Source organism: Anolis carolinensis, chromosome 1 (genome assembly GCF_035594765.1).
Source record: "Anolis carolinensis isolate JA03-04 chromosome 1, rAnoCar3.1.pri, whole genome shotgun sequence".
NCBI classification, from domain to species: Eukaryota; Metazoa; Chordata; class Lepidosauria; order Squamata; family Dactyloidae; genus Anolis; species Anolis carolinensis.
In genome coordinates this window covers 68497980-68515487 of record NC_085841.1, presented here as the reverse complement: position 1 = coordinate 68515487, position 17508 = coordinate 68497980, and the positions used below count along the sequence as shown (strand labels likewise).

Below are 17508 nucleotides of genomic sequence, written 5' to 3'. Positions count from 1 at the left end.
TTTTTGTTTTCTCACTGTGGCTTCTCCAGCTAAATGACAGGAGACATGAGACAGAGAGAGGGAGAGGGAGGGAGAGGAAGAGAGAGAGAGCAATATATGCCAAGAGTACAAAAATGCGAAGTGTGTGTATGTGTGAAGGCCTCTCCTCACACAACTGTCATGCCTCTCATTTGATTTTCCCCTTTCCCTCTCTCTCTGGTGTTCCACATGGGAAGGCATAGCTGAGGGGGGAGCACAGCTACATCTGTGAGGGACTCTTGGAAATGGGAGGTATGAGGTGGTGATTGAATCACCTTGTATTTTTTTATTATATGTAAATACAAGTACTGTATTTGAAAATCTGGAAAAATCCAAAACCTAAAATGTGCCTTGTTCCAAATATTTTGAACAATGGATATTCAACCTGTATTCCATGCAGGACAGAGAGGAATACATGTGGAGAGCCCATTTTACCCAGCTTAATCTGAGCATTGCCTATCATGACTGAGACTGGCAGCTAGACATTTTATTCCATCGTATTTACATGCAAACAAGAGTACACTTTATTCTTCAAGGATATTGTTTCGCCCTTTTATATTTTACCTCCCCACAGTTTAAAAAGTGGACAATTCAGTCTGGAACTGACTGATTCAGCTGGCATTATAACTGTGTCTGGGAAACATTCCATGTATTCCACTGACAATTTACTGCATACTAATATATCTTTCCCAGAACTAGTGGCTGGCCAGCTGCTTTGTCCTACTAAAGGATAGATTTGGGGCATGATTTTTTCAACAATGGAAGATGACTGGACTGGTTATGACTCTGCCTCAGGGAGCATAAAACATTATCACCCCTGTTGCTGCAGCTGCTAAGTTCATTATAAACCATACTCCACTCTAGATCTGAGAGATAAACATGGGAGTTCAGTTAAATGTATTCTTTTATTAAGGGTGACTTCACTCCTGTTAGAATTTAGCAGACTTTGTTTATTCACTGTCATAGCTAATTACTGATGATTATGGGTGCGAAGGTCATCAATTTCCTAGATAATGGGTAGTATCAATGCCCCTGTGTTTTGATGCATTTTTTAAAAAATTGCTAATTTACTTATTTAGGAAACTTCTATTGCAAGACAGAAACAGATTTACAGCTTTATTTAACATTTTTCTTAACCCTTTGTTTTATGGGAGAGAGACTTCATTTTTGTTACAGTGGACTATCTTTAGCCTCAAGATTTTAAACAATATTGCTGAGGAGAAATCTTTATATCATTTATCATTTATGAGGAAGGGAGGATGAAAAGGATAGATTTTCAGACCAGACGCTACAGAGACTGTTGGCCTCATCATACTTTAGCATTTATCCACTTTAAATCCGTTTTCTGCCTCCTGCAGAATTTTGTGGTTTGTGGTTTGGTGAGGCCCAGGACCTCTTTGCCTAAGCTGTTTAAAGCCCCCTCCCCAAAATGGATTTAAAGTGGAATTAAAGTGGATCCAACCTCTAGTGTGATGAAACCATGAGAAACAAACAAGCAAATAACTGGGGGCTTTCAGTAGCTGACAGTACAAATAGGTAGTCATGAGTTCAATAAACTTCAGCATGAATAAATGAAAATGGCATTGCAAACATGGGATACGTTGCACAGCCCGTATAACATCTTTAGCTTGCCAAATAGGGTGGTGGTAAGTGTTTAGAAATTCATAGACACATGACAATTACTCTCCTGGATCCATCGTTAGGGCTTCATTTCATTTCCATATATGCCCTTTTCTCTTCAAACGGTGAGTTCCTGATTAGTGTCTCTTTACACATCTGGATCATTATCTCCATTTGGATCATATATCAACAAAGATTTTGTGCTGGCTTTTTCACCCTCTCTAGTCCTATATTTTCTGTTACCTGGCCAAGAGTACAGCTATCCCATTCTTTTTCACCTATCTGTATCAGACTATATTGCTTTGCTGCTCACTCACCCCACAACTCCTACTTCTTCACATTGTTCCTTTTCTGGTCACCAGCAATCACATTCCTCTCTGCATGGGCATAGGAAAATGGAAAGCTATTTTAGTGATAAAATCATGCTGCTTGCATCAACTACTTTGGAATTTCCAATTCAGAACTAATTTCAGTTTCTCTGGAATGCTTTCCCTCTTTTGAGAATGCAAAACCATGAACTCATTTCTATAATATTGTGATACCTACAATTATACCTGACAACCTTATCAACAGCATAACCAGTAAAGAGGTTGAGTGTGTATGTGTGTATGTGGTCTTCATCAATCATTTGTGGGGGTTGTAGTGGACTCTGAAAGTCCCATTATCCTTGGTATGCCATCCCCCAAACCACACCAGTATGTAAAGTAGGTCGGTACATGTGCCAAGCTTGGTCCTCATCTGTCGTTGGTTAGAGTAACAGTGGTCTGTGGGAGCGGAAGCATTTGAAAGTACTGCAAATCCCATTATCTGTGGTCCATCTTCCCCCTAACTGCACCAGGACGTAAAGTAGGTCATGTAGGTTAAGTGTGCCAAGTTTGGTCCAGGTCAGTCATTCATAGTGGTCACAGTGGCCTGTTAAAGTGGGAATGAATCAGAAAGCTGCCACATACATAGGTAAAGGTAAAGGTTTCCCCTGACGTTAAGTCCAGTCGTGACCAAATCTGGGGGTTGGTGCTCATTTCCATTTCTAAGCCGAAGAGCCAGCGTTGTCCATAGACACCTTCAAGGTCATGTGGCCAGCATGACTGCATGGAGCGCCGTTACCTTCCCACCGGAGCGGTACCTATTGATCTACTCACATTGGCATGTTTTTGAACTGCTAGGTTGGCAGGAGCTGGGGCTAACAGCGAGCGCTCATTCCACTCCCGGGATTTGAACCTGGGACCTCTTGGTCCGCAAGTTCAGCAGCTCAGCGCTTTAACACACTGTGCCACCAGGGGCCCACATACATACATACCCACAAAGATACCCACATACAAACACTGACTTTTATTATATAGATAGATAGATAGATAAAGAATGCTTAACAATACTAAGTGTACAGAAGCATATGGTTTCATACAAGTATTTTCATATATGTTACTGTGGCTCAAACAAACAACAACTTGTCTAACAAATGCACCATCACAATTAACTAAACCACATAAATAAAGCAGGTCCTATTCTCTCTAAGCTTTAGATTTCCATAAACCAACTCAAATTGTTTCCAACATCTTTCAGAGTCTAGCCCATTGGTGGAAAATGTGTGGCTTTCCAAGTGTTTTGACTGTCAGGTCCCATAATTCCTGGCAATTGGACAAGCTGATTAGGAGTTGGAGGCCCAACCATCTGGAGGGCCACGGGTTTTACACCTCTGGTCTAGCTAAACAGCAATCACCAAACATACTGAAAAATTGTTACAATCTCTTAATAGACTACTTTCCTCAAGATATCTGATATACCTACTTACATATTTATATGGCATCATAAAATATTAACCCTTACTGTAAATTACATGATATATGCTTAATGTCATTAATTCCAGCTAAATTAGATCCATTAGATTTAGCTACATGTTGACTCACTAGTCAACCACTGTTTCAAGTGCTTTACTTTGGTTGAAAGTTGCTAAAATAATTTAGGTCAATAAAACTGACCAGACAATTCAATGTGATGACTTTGCAGTCCTTTTGTCACTCCACTGCTAATTTCTTCTTTTCCTTTTTAAATCATGACAGTACCCAATTTTCAGTTGGATTAGCCTTTCTTGTAACTATAGCTTCTTGATGGCTGTGCTTTGGGATAATGTTGAATGCTTTTATTATTGGTTCACTTGCTAATTTCAATCTCTAAGGAAGCAAAGACTAGTTTTAGAAAATGTATATTTGCAGTTCAGGACTTATTTTGTACAAAATTAACATGTAGATTATTGCTCATTTGGTGGTCTTTTGTACATTTTCTGCACAGAATTATTATCTGCACAGAAAACTCTGTTTCTTATTGGAGAATGCTTCCCCCCCCCACACACACACACACAAAGATATACCACAAGTGTCCAGCTACAGCATTTTCTGCACTGGAAAAAGCACTTTCTGTACAGAAATATTATTTTCTGATTTAAAAGATGCTGTTTTCTGTGCTAATAACCAATGTGTGAATGTTGTACTGAATAAATTCTGAATTTATTAATTATCAGTCTAGGGTTCTTTTTGTTAGAGGTTTTTGAGAAACTCCTTTTCAATAATTTTTTAAACACTTTCAAATGTTCTTATGAAGCTGCAGACTTTAGTTGGCTAAAGGACTGGATTAAATTAGAAAAGCTTTACTTAGTCTAGAGGGGCACAGTATGAGATTTGGTTGGCATGCATACCTATTGTATGGAAAAGAGAAGGTTAACAAAGATTATAGTAGGCATCTCATAAGAGCTACCCTTCTAGCAATGTGGAAAAGATACAAGAAAGGGCTGAAGCAGAAGATCCCTTTATTACTGCATCCTTTGGAAGCAGTGTTAAAACCAAAATATGAGTAACTGAGAATTTACAAGGAATATCTACCTGAAGAAAAAGGACAATGGAAACTAAAAGGGAGAGAAAAGTTAGGGATAAATAACTGGTCCTGTTTTCATCAATTACAAGATATATTTAGGAAAAACAATAAATTGAGCTTGCCAATTGAGAAATGGAAAATATCTTGAGGAAAGCAAACAAAGCATTGATTTCCAGGTTATACAAATACATTCTAGGCTATAACCTGGAAGACAATTGAATAAAAACAGTAATGATTTCCTGGTCCAGAGACAGGGAAAAATATAGATTTGAAGAAATGGAAATATTTATGGAAAAAAGGATTTAAATTTTCAGTAGTGGATTCTATCAAGAGATAACATCTATAGAAGTTATATAACTCCTGAATTAATGGCTACAATAGATAGATCCTGAAGGAGGGAATGTTGGAGATGAACAACGCAGAAAGGCACCTTCTTCCAGGTTTGGTGGACCTGGTTGGTGGTACAAAAGTTTTGGAAAAAGGTGACTAAAGAAACCAACAAAATGATTACTAAGAAAATAAAGAAAAACTCAGAAATGAGCTTATTGGGTTTGTTTCAGGAGAGATGAATGCAGAAATCTGCCAATATAGTTATGTGGCAGTGAGGATCATTATAGCAAAATCTTGGAAGGGGAAAAATAATTACTTATTAAGGATTGTAAAAGAAAAGTAGTAAAGTATATCCAAATGGCCATGATTTCCAATGGCATAAGGAGAGGAAAAAAGAAGAATTCACTAGAAAATGGAAACTGGCTTTTGGGTATTTAAAACAGAAGACAAAAATAGATTTTGAAATAGCCAAATGGGTAATTTATTAGTGTAATGATAAGGACAGATATTTGTTTGATACTAGTTCCATTTGATGTGGTGTAGGAAGACATGGCTGGTGGTTCACGGGTGGGAATGAGGAAGTGGTGGGACAGGGGAAATAATACTTGTATTTTGATTGTCGAATCTTGAAGATTGTGTGCTTTTTTTCATATACTGTATCACAATAAACATTTCTAAAATAAAAAGGAACAGGATTCTCCACATCAGTGTATAAGTCATTCTCTTAAATGAGCAGATAGTTCAACATTTTCACTTCCTGATAAGAACAAGCTTTCTTTTTAATTGATCATAGAATCAATTTATATATCTTTCCAAAAACAACAGGATTGTCCATATCATTGTAAAATGAGCAAGTTTGATTTCAGTTGCTGCCATTACTAACATGTGCTGGTGCCTGGAACTGCAGAGATTTTTGATTGCCTAAATCCAGCTTCAAATTGTTTGAATTCAAACAACACTTGTTAGGCTTATGCAAATGCAAGATATGGGCACATATATTAAACTCCTGTGCTTTCCTACATCCCTTCCAGGATATTATTTACTTGAGTTTCTGCCTAATACGTCAGTTTATGCTTTAGCTCACCATAAGTTAAATATATGTATTTCCTATCCAAATTCACTGCTGTATAGATGCAGTGTATCCAATAGGAAGCACACATTATACAGCAACGTTAACGGCAGTGCCCCCAAAATGACAGTTACAGAGGCATAAGGTTTGGAAATATAGTCCTAAGTATCACCAATATACTTTACAAACAGATTCACAGAGCAGAATTATGATCATCATATGCAACAGTTATGGTGCAGTTTATTTGAAAGATACATTTTAAGACAACATCTCATTTAATGGAAACAAAACAATTCTGAGGAAGAAATGGCTTGGTTATTTAAGGAGGATCAGAGCCATAGATACACTGAAGTAAAGGGTCTTGCCTGAAGACCATGGACAAGAAAAAAACCCCAACAATCAAATTTGAATCCAAGGAGGCCAGCTCTTTTAATTAAAATCCTTTAAAAAGTGTTCCATGGCTACAGGGCCACTAAATAAGAACTTGAGCATTATAAAAAACATGTCTGGTCATACAAAAAGTAGTGCCTGTTCTCGGAATTTAATTTGAGAACTGTTTCATATGCATAGCGGTTGCCAAAAGAACTAAATTACCACTGCTTTCAAGCAGATTGGTTTGGCTACTAATGTTACTACTCAGAAAGAAACACAACTGATACAAGTGCTGAACTTCCCAAATTCTGCAGCTAGCATGCCCATTTCAGATTACTGCCACATGGCACTCAGGAACTGGACATAGGAAAAGGCCCACTGCTAGAGTAGCAATTTGTCTTATCTCAGAGAGAATGAGAAGAAAGCTCTTCATTTGAAGCACAACTGAAATTATTTTGAACTCCTTTTACATTGTTTACACTCTTTTAAAGCTGCTTTTATTGCCTATAAGATTTCAGAATATAGATCCGGTTTAAAGTATTTTAATAAGTAAGTAATAAATACATATTGAATCCAAATCTGGTGGAACTTGCCCATCAGTAGTTAGGCACCTGGGACATAATCATACTATAGAATTATAGTGCTATAATTCCACAATAATTGCCATGATTGTGCCCTAGGGAATCCTGAGATTAGGAGTTTAGGATGCAGCATTCAGAGTTCTCAGCAGATTGTTGAGGTGCTTCACCAAACTCAGAATTCCATAGGATGGAACCATGGCAGTAAAAGAGGGATAATAACGCTATGACGCTCCACTATGGATATCATAGCAGTTCACATTACAATAAGATGTACTGCATTGTATTGTATTGTATTGTATTGTAATGTATTCCCCCCCCCCCCAATATGACAGGGAGCAATAACATTGCCCATAATATAAGAGGTCAATTTATTTGTTCTTTTTCAAATATGATATATGCCAACTTATTTTAACAATGCCCCTCCATACCCTATACTGGCCAAACATGATGCAAGTGGATAAATGGACACAGAATGAATTCTATTTTAACTGCCATGCCTACATCCTATAAAATCTTGAGGTTTATAGTTTGACACTAGTGATGAGAAATTCTAAATAACCTTCTCTAAATGGGAAATCCTTCATTTTTATATTATTCTTTTATTGAAAGAATAAATATGAAATATAATTTATGAAACTAACAAAATTCACAAATTAACCAATACCATTAAAAACACTTACATAAACACTCTTGTGTGAAAGGCCTCTACAGCTAATTTGTACTTTATCCAAATGCAATACTGGAAAACCACCTCCAAGATTTCATAGAGTATTGCTATAGGAGGTAAAGTGGAATCATAGCACTACAATTGGGTAGTGTGAAAAGGCCCCACTTCTGACTCAAATTATGTTGTTGTCTGAGAAAAACAATTCTGTGTTGTGTGCAGATAAATCAATGTATGTCTTATTCCAGAATTAATGGTCTCTATTGTATCTAAGGGAGTCACACCAGATTAGGTAATACAAGCAATCCCCGGGTTACAAACATATGACTTACATATGACCCATAGTTAAGAACGAGTGTGAGACAGGAAGTTGGAGGAAATCTACCTCTAGGAAGGGAAATTCATTCCTTTAAGAATTATCATGAGGAAAAGGGGTTTACAGTGAAGCTCTATCACCAATCCTTGTATCCACAACAACTCCAAATTTTCCAAATCCAAGTGTCACAGGGACAGAAAGTGAGGTGAAATTTTCTGATTAGGGGCACAGGCAACAAAACAAACATTACATGAGGTGTTAGCCCTTCCCAATGCTATCTATATTTTTTTCAAAAAAAATTGGCGGCAGTTGCACTTAGAAATGTACCTGTTCCAACTAACATACAACTTCAACTTAAAAACAAACCTACACAACCTATCTTGTTCGTAACCCAGCGACTGCCTAATAAAGGTCGGCTTGAAGCACAAAATCATATAGCCACCAGCACTAAAGGAATATTCATAGAATCATAGAGTTCGAAGAGACCTTATGAGCCATCCAGTCCAACCCCCTTCCAACAAGAAATTGCATGCAAAGCACCCCCAACAGATGGCCATCCAGCCTCTGCTTAAAACCTCCAAAGAAGGAGCTTCCACCACACTCCACGTCAGAGAATTCCACTGTTGAACAGCTCATACTGTCAGGAAGTTCTTCCTAATGTTCAGATGGAATCTCCTTTTCTATAGTTTAAAGCCTTTGTTCTGCGTCCTAGTCTCCAGGGCAGCAGAAAATAAGCTTGCTCCCTCCTCCCTATGACTTCTCCTCACATATTTATACATGGATATCATGTCTCCTCTCAGCCTTCTCTTCTGCAGGCTAAACATGCCCAGTTCTTTAAACTGCTCCTCATAGGGCTTGTTCTCCAGATCGTTGATCATTTTAGTCACGCTTCTCTGGACACATCCCAGTTTGTCAACATCTCCCTTCAATTGCGGTGCCCACAGTGTGATTCCAGGTGTGATCTGACCAAGGCAGAATAGAGGGGTAGCATGACTTCCCTGGATCTAGACACTATATTTATGCAGGTCAAAATCCCATTGGCTTTTTAAACTGCCACATCACATTGTTGGCTCATTCAAAAATAATTGAATTGTTTTTGGGGTGATGAGAAACTCTAATGTAAAGGATCTTTACTGACAAGAATCTACACAGGTCAGGATTTGTTCTGTGCAAAATTTGCACATGGTTGTTTTGTGGAGAAGGCAACATTTTTGACACAGGAAGCAACATAATTGTAGTTTTGTTACTTTTTAAGTCTTCTGTGCCAAAGAGTGGTTGTGCTTTTCCAAATAACAAATCCCTGGATTCCATTACAATGAGCCATGGCAGTTAAAGTAGTGTCAAATTACCTTTATTCTACAGTCTAAATGCACCCAATGTTAGCTACAAGTTACAGCAAACATACTGATCTTGAATTTTAGCTTTTTACATATTCCACCTGAAGGCATGAGAAGTGAAATGCCAGTCAGAATCAAGGGAAAGAATTGGGTTAATAATTAAACAAAATGGGGTCCATAAAACATGTCCCACGTAAGCGCAGCTTCACCGGGATGGATAGAGTGTTGGAATGCAACTCAAAGCTGTGAGGGTTTTTTTGCTTGCTACATTGATTTATTTAGAAAGCAAAGTGAATGAGAATCTCTCTTACTCCTCCTGGATTATATTTTTACTGCTCCCCAGCTCAGAAGTGCAATAACTTTTCTAACAGAGAATGTAATTTCTCTCTCCTCTTATATATAGCAGCAACCTGAGGGATGGTTTGCTAAATATATGAAAAACTACAGAAAACACCCTCAGTCTAGCTTGCATGGTTTGGGAGGGAATCTTCCACTAGTCAACCAATTCATCACCCAACTTGTACTACTGCTAACAGTTCTGACCAATTCTAACAAATGAATTTGAGCTGTCAAACATCCTGAACCCACATGGATTCTGCAGACAAAATTCTCCTTTGATGATTAGGAGGGAAGGGACGAGCTTATATGCCCTTGGGAAAAAATATGTTGGCTTAATATTCACTTTTAAATTTCCTCCATGGCATTACCACCAGACTAAGTGATTGTGTATGCCCACAGAGATACTTAATGAATTACCAAAAATTAGGAGATCTGGTAAGTTTTATGCAGGTTGCTTAATTTTGTGATTTATTACAAAATAAAGTAACTTGAAAAATTGAGCTAACATATGCCAGATTGTGACAAAGGAAGAAAGAAATTAAAAAGGATTTTTTTTGGTAAAGTATGTTTTCAAGTGGGAGATTTATAACAAGCAAGCAAACAAACAACCTTTTTGGAGTCTAATATTCTAGCTATTACCTTGACTGCCTCTCACGCACTGGGCACTAGGCAGGCCATTCTTGCAAAGCCCAAGACAACTGACTGCCTGGAAATAATTTGAAATTAATTTGAGTTTAACATTATAACAAGCAAGCAAGCAACCCTTAGATCCATATTTGAAGCCTAATATTATATTAGCTGGCCACACACTGACTGATATACCTGGTCTGCAAAAAAAAAAAAAAAGGCCAGCCCTGTTTGTGCCAGCATGTCTGCTGACCTGAAGGTTCCCGTTTGAATCTAACCTGGGGAGAGCGCGGATGAGCTCCTTCTGTCAGCTCCAGCTCCATGCGGGGACATGAGGGAAGCCTCCCACAAGGATGGTAAAACATCAAAAACATCTGGTTGTTCCTTAGGCAACATCCGTGCAGACGGCCAATTCTCTCACAGCAGAAGCGATGTATAGTTCCTCAAGTTGCTCCTAACATGAAAAAGAAATCTTGAGTTTAGAAAGCAAGAACATACTTGGAAAACATTTTGAGTCTAATATTTCAGCATTAATAGCTGCCACCATCTGGCATGGAGTCCTGGGATTTGTAGTTTGGCAAGACACCAGCACTCTTTGGCAGAGAAATCAAATAAATAAAATAAAACTACAACCCTTATTATTCCATAGCACTGAGCCATGGCAGCTAAACTGGAATGAACTGTATCAATTCTACAGTGTAGATGCACCCAAAGAGGCTAATTGCCTATGACAGAGTAATAGATCAGTTGTCTGAACAAGGATTCGGCTTTCTTGTCTGGAAATTTATAGTTGCCTGACCTTGGCTGTCAGGTTGATTGCTAAATATCTGGTATTTGAGCCTCTGATTGAATTGCTGGTTCTTCTTCTGTTTATATTTGACTCATTGCTTCTTTGCAAAGGGAGAACATTCTCCTTTCAGCAGCCACATGCTCTGACTGAAATGTGGGCTCATCATCCAGAGAGTTTGCATTTTCTGCATCTCCTCTTGATTGCTTAGGTTCTGAAGCTGTAGGCTCTAAGTTAGATTCCACAAGATGAGATGTAATGTAAGCAATGATTTTCCTGATGGTAAGAGTGGTCTGACAACAGAATATGCTGCCTTGGAGTGTGGTGGAGTCTCATTCTCTGGAGATTTTTAAGCAGAAGATGGATGGGCACCTGTCAGGGTGCTTTGATTGTGTGTTCCTACATGGCAGAAAGGGGTTGGACTGGATGGATCTGCGGTGAGCATTCACACATTTAAAACTTGTGTGCCAGTATCTTGGGAAGTCAGACTTGGCCACAGTAGTCCACACGCTGGTTACATCCCAAATAGACCACTGAAACACACTGTATGTGGGATTGCCTTTGAAGACTATTCGGAAACTTCAAATGGTCCAACAGGCGGCAGCCAGATTGCTCACTGGAGCAGGGCACAGGGAGTATACAACCTCCCTGTTACGTCAGCTCCAATGGCTGCCAGTCTGCTACTGAGCACAATTCAAAGTGCTGGCTTTAGCCTATAAAGCCCTAGCTTACCTGTCCAAATGTATCTCCCCCATTAACCATCTCGGAGTTTAAGATCATCTGGGGAGGCCCTGCTCTCGGTTCTGCCTTACTTGCAGGCGCGATTGGTAGGGACGAGACACAAGGTCTTCTCAGTGGTGGCCCCTCGGCTGTGGAATTCCTCCCCAGGGATATTAGATCAGCCCCCTCCCTTCTGATCTTCCATAAGAGACTGAAAACATGGCTTTGTGATCAAGCCCTTGGAGAACTTGTGCAATAGACATTTATAGAAAGATGTGCAATGACTTTTGGAATGGCCTGAGTGACACTTGTGGATTATGTGATTAATTGTGTATGTATTGTTTTAAATGTTTAATCATTTTAATGTATTTTATAATTTTCTTTAAATGTCCATTTGAATGTCCTCGCTTGCCTTGCAGACAATTTTATGGTCCAGAAGGTAGAAAAGGCAACAAGGGGATCGGCTACTCTTGATCTCATCTTAACAAATGTGGAAGACCTGATCAATGCAGTCGAAGTGGTCGGATCCTTAGGGGCAAGTGACCATGTGCTCCTGCAGTTCGCCATACAAAGGAAGGTTAAAACTAAGACAGGTCAAATACACATTCTGGACTTTAAAAGAGCTGACTTCCAAAAAATGAAGGAAATACTGAGCGGCATTCCATGGACACCAATACTAAAAGACAAGGGAGTTAAGGATGGATGGTAGATTTTCAAAAGTGAAATACTCAAGGCACAAATGCAATTACAGTTTGTATATTTTGTTCAGACTCTAATGTTCTAATGTTTTATGTTTATATTTTATGCTGGTTTGTATGATTATACTATTTTACCTGTTTTACATTGGTTTAATCATGCTATATTTTATTGTATTTTGGAACAGGGCTTGTCCTCATGTGAGCCGCCCCGAGTCCCCTCTGGGGAGATGGGAGCGGGATATAAAAATAAAGTTATTATTATTATTAAATGCAAACAGTGGCAACAAAGAAAAAAAAACAAGTGCAAAGAAGCCAGAATGGATGTCCAAAGAATTTCTAACCAGGCTAAGACTCAAAAGAGACATGCACAAGAAGTGGAAAAGGGGAGAAATCACCAAAGAAAAATTCAAACAAATAGCCAACTCTTGTAGGGAAAAGGTTCGCAAGGCTAAAGTGCAAAATGAGCTCAGGCTTGCCAGGGATATTAAAAACAACAAAAACTGCTTTTTTGCTTATGTTGGTAGAAAAAGGAAAAACAAGGGGGTGATAGGGCCTCTGCGAGGAGAAGACGGGGTGATGGTGACAGGGGACAGGGAAAAAGCAGAACTACTTAATGCCTTCTTTACCTTGGTCTTCTCACAAAAAGAAAGTCGTCTTCAACCTCAGCAACATGGAATGGATGAAGGATTAGGGGAAATCCAACCCCAAATAGGGAAACAAGTTGTCCAGGAACACCTGGCCACTCTAAACGAATTCAAGTCCCCAGGGCCAGATCAACTACATCCAATAGTATTGAAGGAACTAGCAGAAGTTATTTCAGAACCATTAGCAATCATCTTTGAGAGCTCTTGGAGAACGGGAGTAGTCCCAGCAGATTGGAGGAGGGCGAATGTGGTCCCTATCTTCAAGAAGAGAAAAAAGAACGACCCAAACAATTACCGTCCAGTCAGCCTCACATCAAAACCAGGATAGATTCTGGAAAAGATAATTAAGGAAGTGGTCTGTGAACACTTAGAAACATATGCGGTCATCACTAATAGTCAACACGGATTTACCAAAAGCAAGTCATGCCAGACTAATCTGATCTCTTTTTTCGATAGAGGTACAAGCCGTGGTTATAGCATATCTGGATTTCAGTAAGGCCTTCGACAACGTCCCCCACGACCTTCTGGCAAACAAACTAGTAAAATGTGGGCTAGACAAAACTATAGTTAGGTGGATCTGTAATTGGCTAAGCGAACGAACCCAAAGGGTGCTCACCAAGGAGTCATCTTCATCTGGGAAAGAAGTGACGAGTGGAGTGCCGCAGGGTTCCGTCCTGGGCCTGGTTCTGTTCAACATCTTTATTAACGACTTAGACGAAGGGTTAGAAGGCACGATCATCAAGTTTGCAGACAATACCAAACTGGGAGGGATTGCCAACACTCCAGAAGACAGGAGCAGAATTCAGAACGATCTTAACAGACTAGAAAGATGGGCCGAAACTAACAAAATGAAGTTCAACAGGGACAAATGCAAGATACTTCACTTCGGCAGAAAAAAATGGAATATAAAGATACAGAATGGGGGACGCCTGGCTCGACAGCAGTACTTGTGAAAAAGATCTTGGAGTCCTCGTGGACAACAAGTTAAACATGAGCCAACAATGTGATGCAGCGGCTAAAAAAGCTAACGGGGTTTTGGCCTGCATCAATAGGACTATAGTGTCTAGATCCAGGGAAGTCATGCTACCCCTCTATTCTGCCTTGGTCAGGCCACACCTGGAATACTGTGTCCAGTTCTGGGCACCTCAATTGAAGGGAGATGTTGACAAGCTGGAATGTGTCCAGAGGAGGGCAACTAAAAAGATCAAGGGTCTGGAGAACAGGTCCTATGAGGAGTGGCTTAAAGAACTGGGCATGTTTAGCCTGCAGAAGAGAAGGCTGAGAGGAGACATGATAGCCATGTATAAATATGTGAAGGGAAGTCATAGGGAGACTAGGACGTGGAACAATGGCTTCAAACGACAGGAAAGGATATTTCATCTGAACATCAGGAAGAAGTTCCTCACTGTTCGGCAGTGGAACTCTCTCTCCCGGACTGTGGTGGAGGCTTTTAAGCAGAGGCTGGATGGCCATCTGTCAGGGGTGTTTTGAATGCCATTTCTTGCTTTGGCAGGGGGTTGGACTGGATGGCTCATGAGGTTTCTTCCAACTCTATTATTCTATTATTCTATGAACTGTACACTGTTTTTAAGGCATCAAACAGTTGCCTATGTGTAAAGATGTCTTGAGTCCCCTTCGGGATTGAGAAAGGCAGGGTAGAAATGTCGTAAATAAATAAATAAATAATAGATCCCCCCTGTGGTCTTTTCTAATTCTATGAACCTATGAATAGGTTTAGCTCTTTTCTTCACACTGCAGGTTTTTGGAAACACAGTGACAGTTTTCAAGCTCTATTTGCAATTTTGGATTTTAAAATGGTATTTTATGCACAAATATGCCTGCAATTACATCATTTTCTGTGTATGAAATAATATTTCTGCAATATTTTTTTTTCTTGAGGCTATAATGTGTTTTTAGACAATTTTTAAAATATTCTTTTTATCCCTAGGTCCAATACAATTGAGAGCAACAGTTAAATTTATAAAATTTAGTTTAAAGGTAAGGCAATTCTTTAAAAAGTCACCCAAAAAGGGTGCTTCTTTAAAGTTGCTAAAACCAGCAACTCAGTCGCAGCATTTTTTTTTAAGTGTTGTATTACTTTTACTTTATGGCTAGTCCTGAAATGCAGTCAAATCAATATGTTTCCCAAGTCCCATTGTGATGATTAAATCCCAGGAATTTGGTGTTGCTCTCTCTGCTAGTTAACTGCTACATTGTCTAACTACAAATGAAGCTTGTTAATGGCAAAGGAGAAGTGAACCCTGACTTTTGTATCAAGCGTATGCTGAATTACTTTGGAATGGATGATGGGTTTCTCATATATGGGGCATTTTAGTCTATTTTAAATGCAAAACTCTTAATGAAACAATAAAGCTGTAGCTCTAAGATGAAAAAGGTCATGAAGTGCGGCATTTAAGGGTTCCATGGCATCACTAGCCTGGTGGCATTCTATGGATGGGATATCTTAATAGTGAAGTGGAATTGCAGAGCAAGGAGGCAATTAAATTTCATCCAAGCTTAATACCTGCTTTGCAGCAGGGTGTGCAGGATCCTAGGTATTAGGGAGATAATGCTCATTAGGTGACACTATTTAATCAAGCTGAATTCTGCCACCAAGGTATTGCAAACTTGCCAGTTTTGTAGAAGCCTTTTGCAAATTAAATTATTTAATATTTCAAACTTTAGAAGCTGATGGGAGGTAATTGTTGCACTGAAAAAGAGAGCATCTCTACACCAAATATATTCACATATCCCTGGTGGTATGCGCAGAATTTTTTCACTGTGCCTGTTCATTTTATTTGTTGTAAACTTCCATTCACTGGAAAGGGCACAAGATGGTATTCATTTTTTCCTCTTTCATATACTGCTAGTGGTCCTGCCTATATTTTTCTCATTAACCATTACGGGATGTAATGGGGTGGAAAGCTTCTGGGCTGTACAACTATTGTGAACAGTGTTGTAGTGGAGCTGGGGTGGAGCTGGGGCTAGCAATGCTGAGACTGTTGTTGTGAGAGGCATCATGGGGTCATCTGCCAGGCTCCTTTCCCAGTTTATAATTCCCTTCCATTTAGCTGCAGTCCTGACAGTGATGATATACTGTATACAATGGATTTCCCAGCAACAATACAGCAAGGTTGAATGTGTGTATAGATTAATACATATGGATAGATTCAACTGACTATGTTTTTTTTTTTTTGGACTGTCAGGAGCATTGGAAAACAAACAAACTTGACAAATGTCTGGATATCAAAATTTACCAGTATGTCACTGAATTTGACACTGCTATTGAACTGGAACGATGTACCTAAGCATTTGTTATTTCTAAAACACACCATTTGTGTTACATGTCCAACCAAAAGCAAACATTTATTATTTATCACCCAGAAAGCTAAATTAAGCCCAGCATCTTCATGTGGTTGTGAACCCACTTGTATTGGCAATCCTAGAGAAGTGGCAAGCCTTAATATGTTAATAACTATCGGAAGGCCTAAGACAGATTTATGTGGCTGCAGGTGGCTTTTTAGTTTGCCAGACATCTCAGTATGTTAGTAGCCCTTTGAAATGATGGAATAGATCACTGTGAAAGCCACCTAAGAATACAGTTCCAGAGACTACAAGGTGAACTGGCCTGGGATTTTGGAAACCTGGCTAGGAATGTGATTCACTACTAACTCTCCTGTATACAAATAGCTCTCAAAATGATTTTCAGGTTTTCATGGGAAGGGGTGAAACCCATAGAAAGTTGCTGTGACTAATCTTGAATATAATAAAAATGAAATTGTGCTAAAGCAAGGCCTTTTAAAAGTGTTCAGATTCTTGTTTCATTTCTTTCTTTCTTTTTTCTTTCTTTCTCTCGCTTTAAAACAGAATCTAATAGTAAACTAGAGATAAAGGTATTCTTTCTGAATAATGTGTACACTGAAACAAAAAAGGGGGAAAATAGCTCTCTCCCTGCCCTCCTAGAATAGTGCCCCTTTGTAAAAAGCCTTTTGTTTACAATGTTTTGCATACCCAGCACATGGCATGAGAACTGTATTCATTTAATAACCCAGCTCCAGCTCTTTAGGAGGGGAAACAAAACTTCTGAAAGGATGGTGGCATGCAGCAGGCATTGAAAGGTAGTTCTCCAATGCTCGGGAATAGCTGCCATAGGTGGGTGAACAAAGCAGTTGTTCTATTTGGTCAGAACGTTTACCCATGCCAAGCAAACCATGCCAAATTGTCGGTCACAGCTCAGAGGCTGCTGCCCAAGTGTTATTCACTCAAGAAATGCTTGTCTCTGAGTAATGCTTTAAGTTGGGCATTGAGGTTTCCAGGGCATGAGAATTTTTCAATCCTGGAAAGTGAATAAAAGGCCACTTCCATTCTCTGCAGGCAAGAAGAGACTCTAAATTCCCTCTCTGTAGACTCTTCTTTGTTTCTAGTCCAGATACTGTCTTAGATCCAAGCCAGTCCTGACAAAAGCTGATTATCTCACCTTTTCAACAGAGGGATTGCTGTAAGCAATTGAAGCTGGGGAAG

General features: G+C 39.3%; 1 protein-coding gene and 1 long non-coding RNA gene across 4 annotated transcripts in view; one reads left to right on the top strand and one right to left on the bottom strand.

Annotated features, from left to right (window-relative positions):
• LOC134297812 (uncharacterized) overlaps window positions 1–17508 on the bottom strand; it is an 87666-nt gene that overhangs the window by 17013 nt on the left and 53145 nt on the right. The window contains exon 2 of the long non-coding RNA XR_010004688.1: window positions 10417–10592. This is a non-coding gene — a long non-coding RNA (uncharacterized LOC134297812). The remainder of the gene's footprint in view (window positions 1–10416; window positions 10593–17508) is intronic.
• Window positions 1–17508, top strand: part of LOC134297811 (uncharacterized) — a 68086-nt gene that overhangs the window by 40086 nt on the left and 10492 nt on the right. The window contains exon 3 of one of the 3 annotated variants that reach the window (XR_010004686.1): window positions 12065–14675. The exons of the other annotated variants lie outside the window; for them this stretch is intronic. The gene's annotated coding sequence lies outside the window, so the exon portion shown is untranslated. Of the gene's footprint in view, window positions 1–12064; window positions 14676–17508 lie in introns of those variants that run through there. 3 annotated transcript variants of the gene reach the window in all.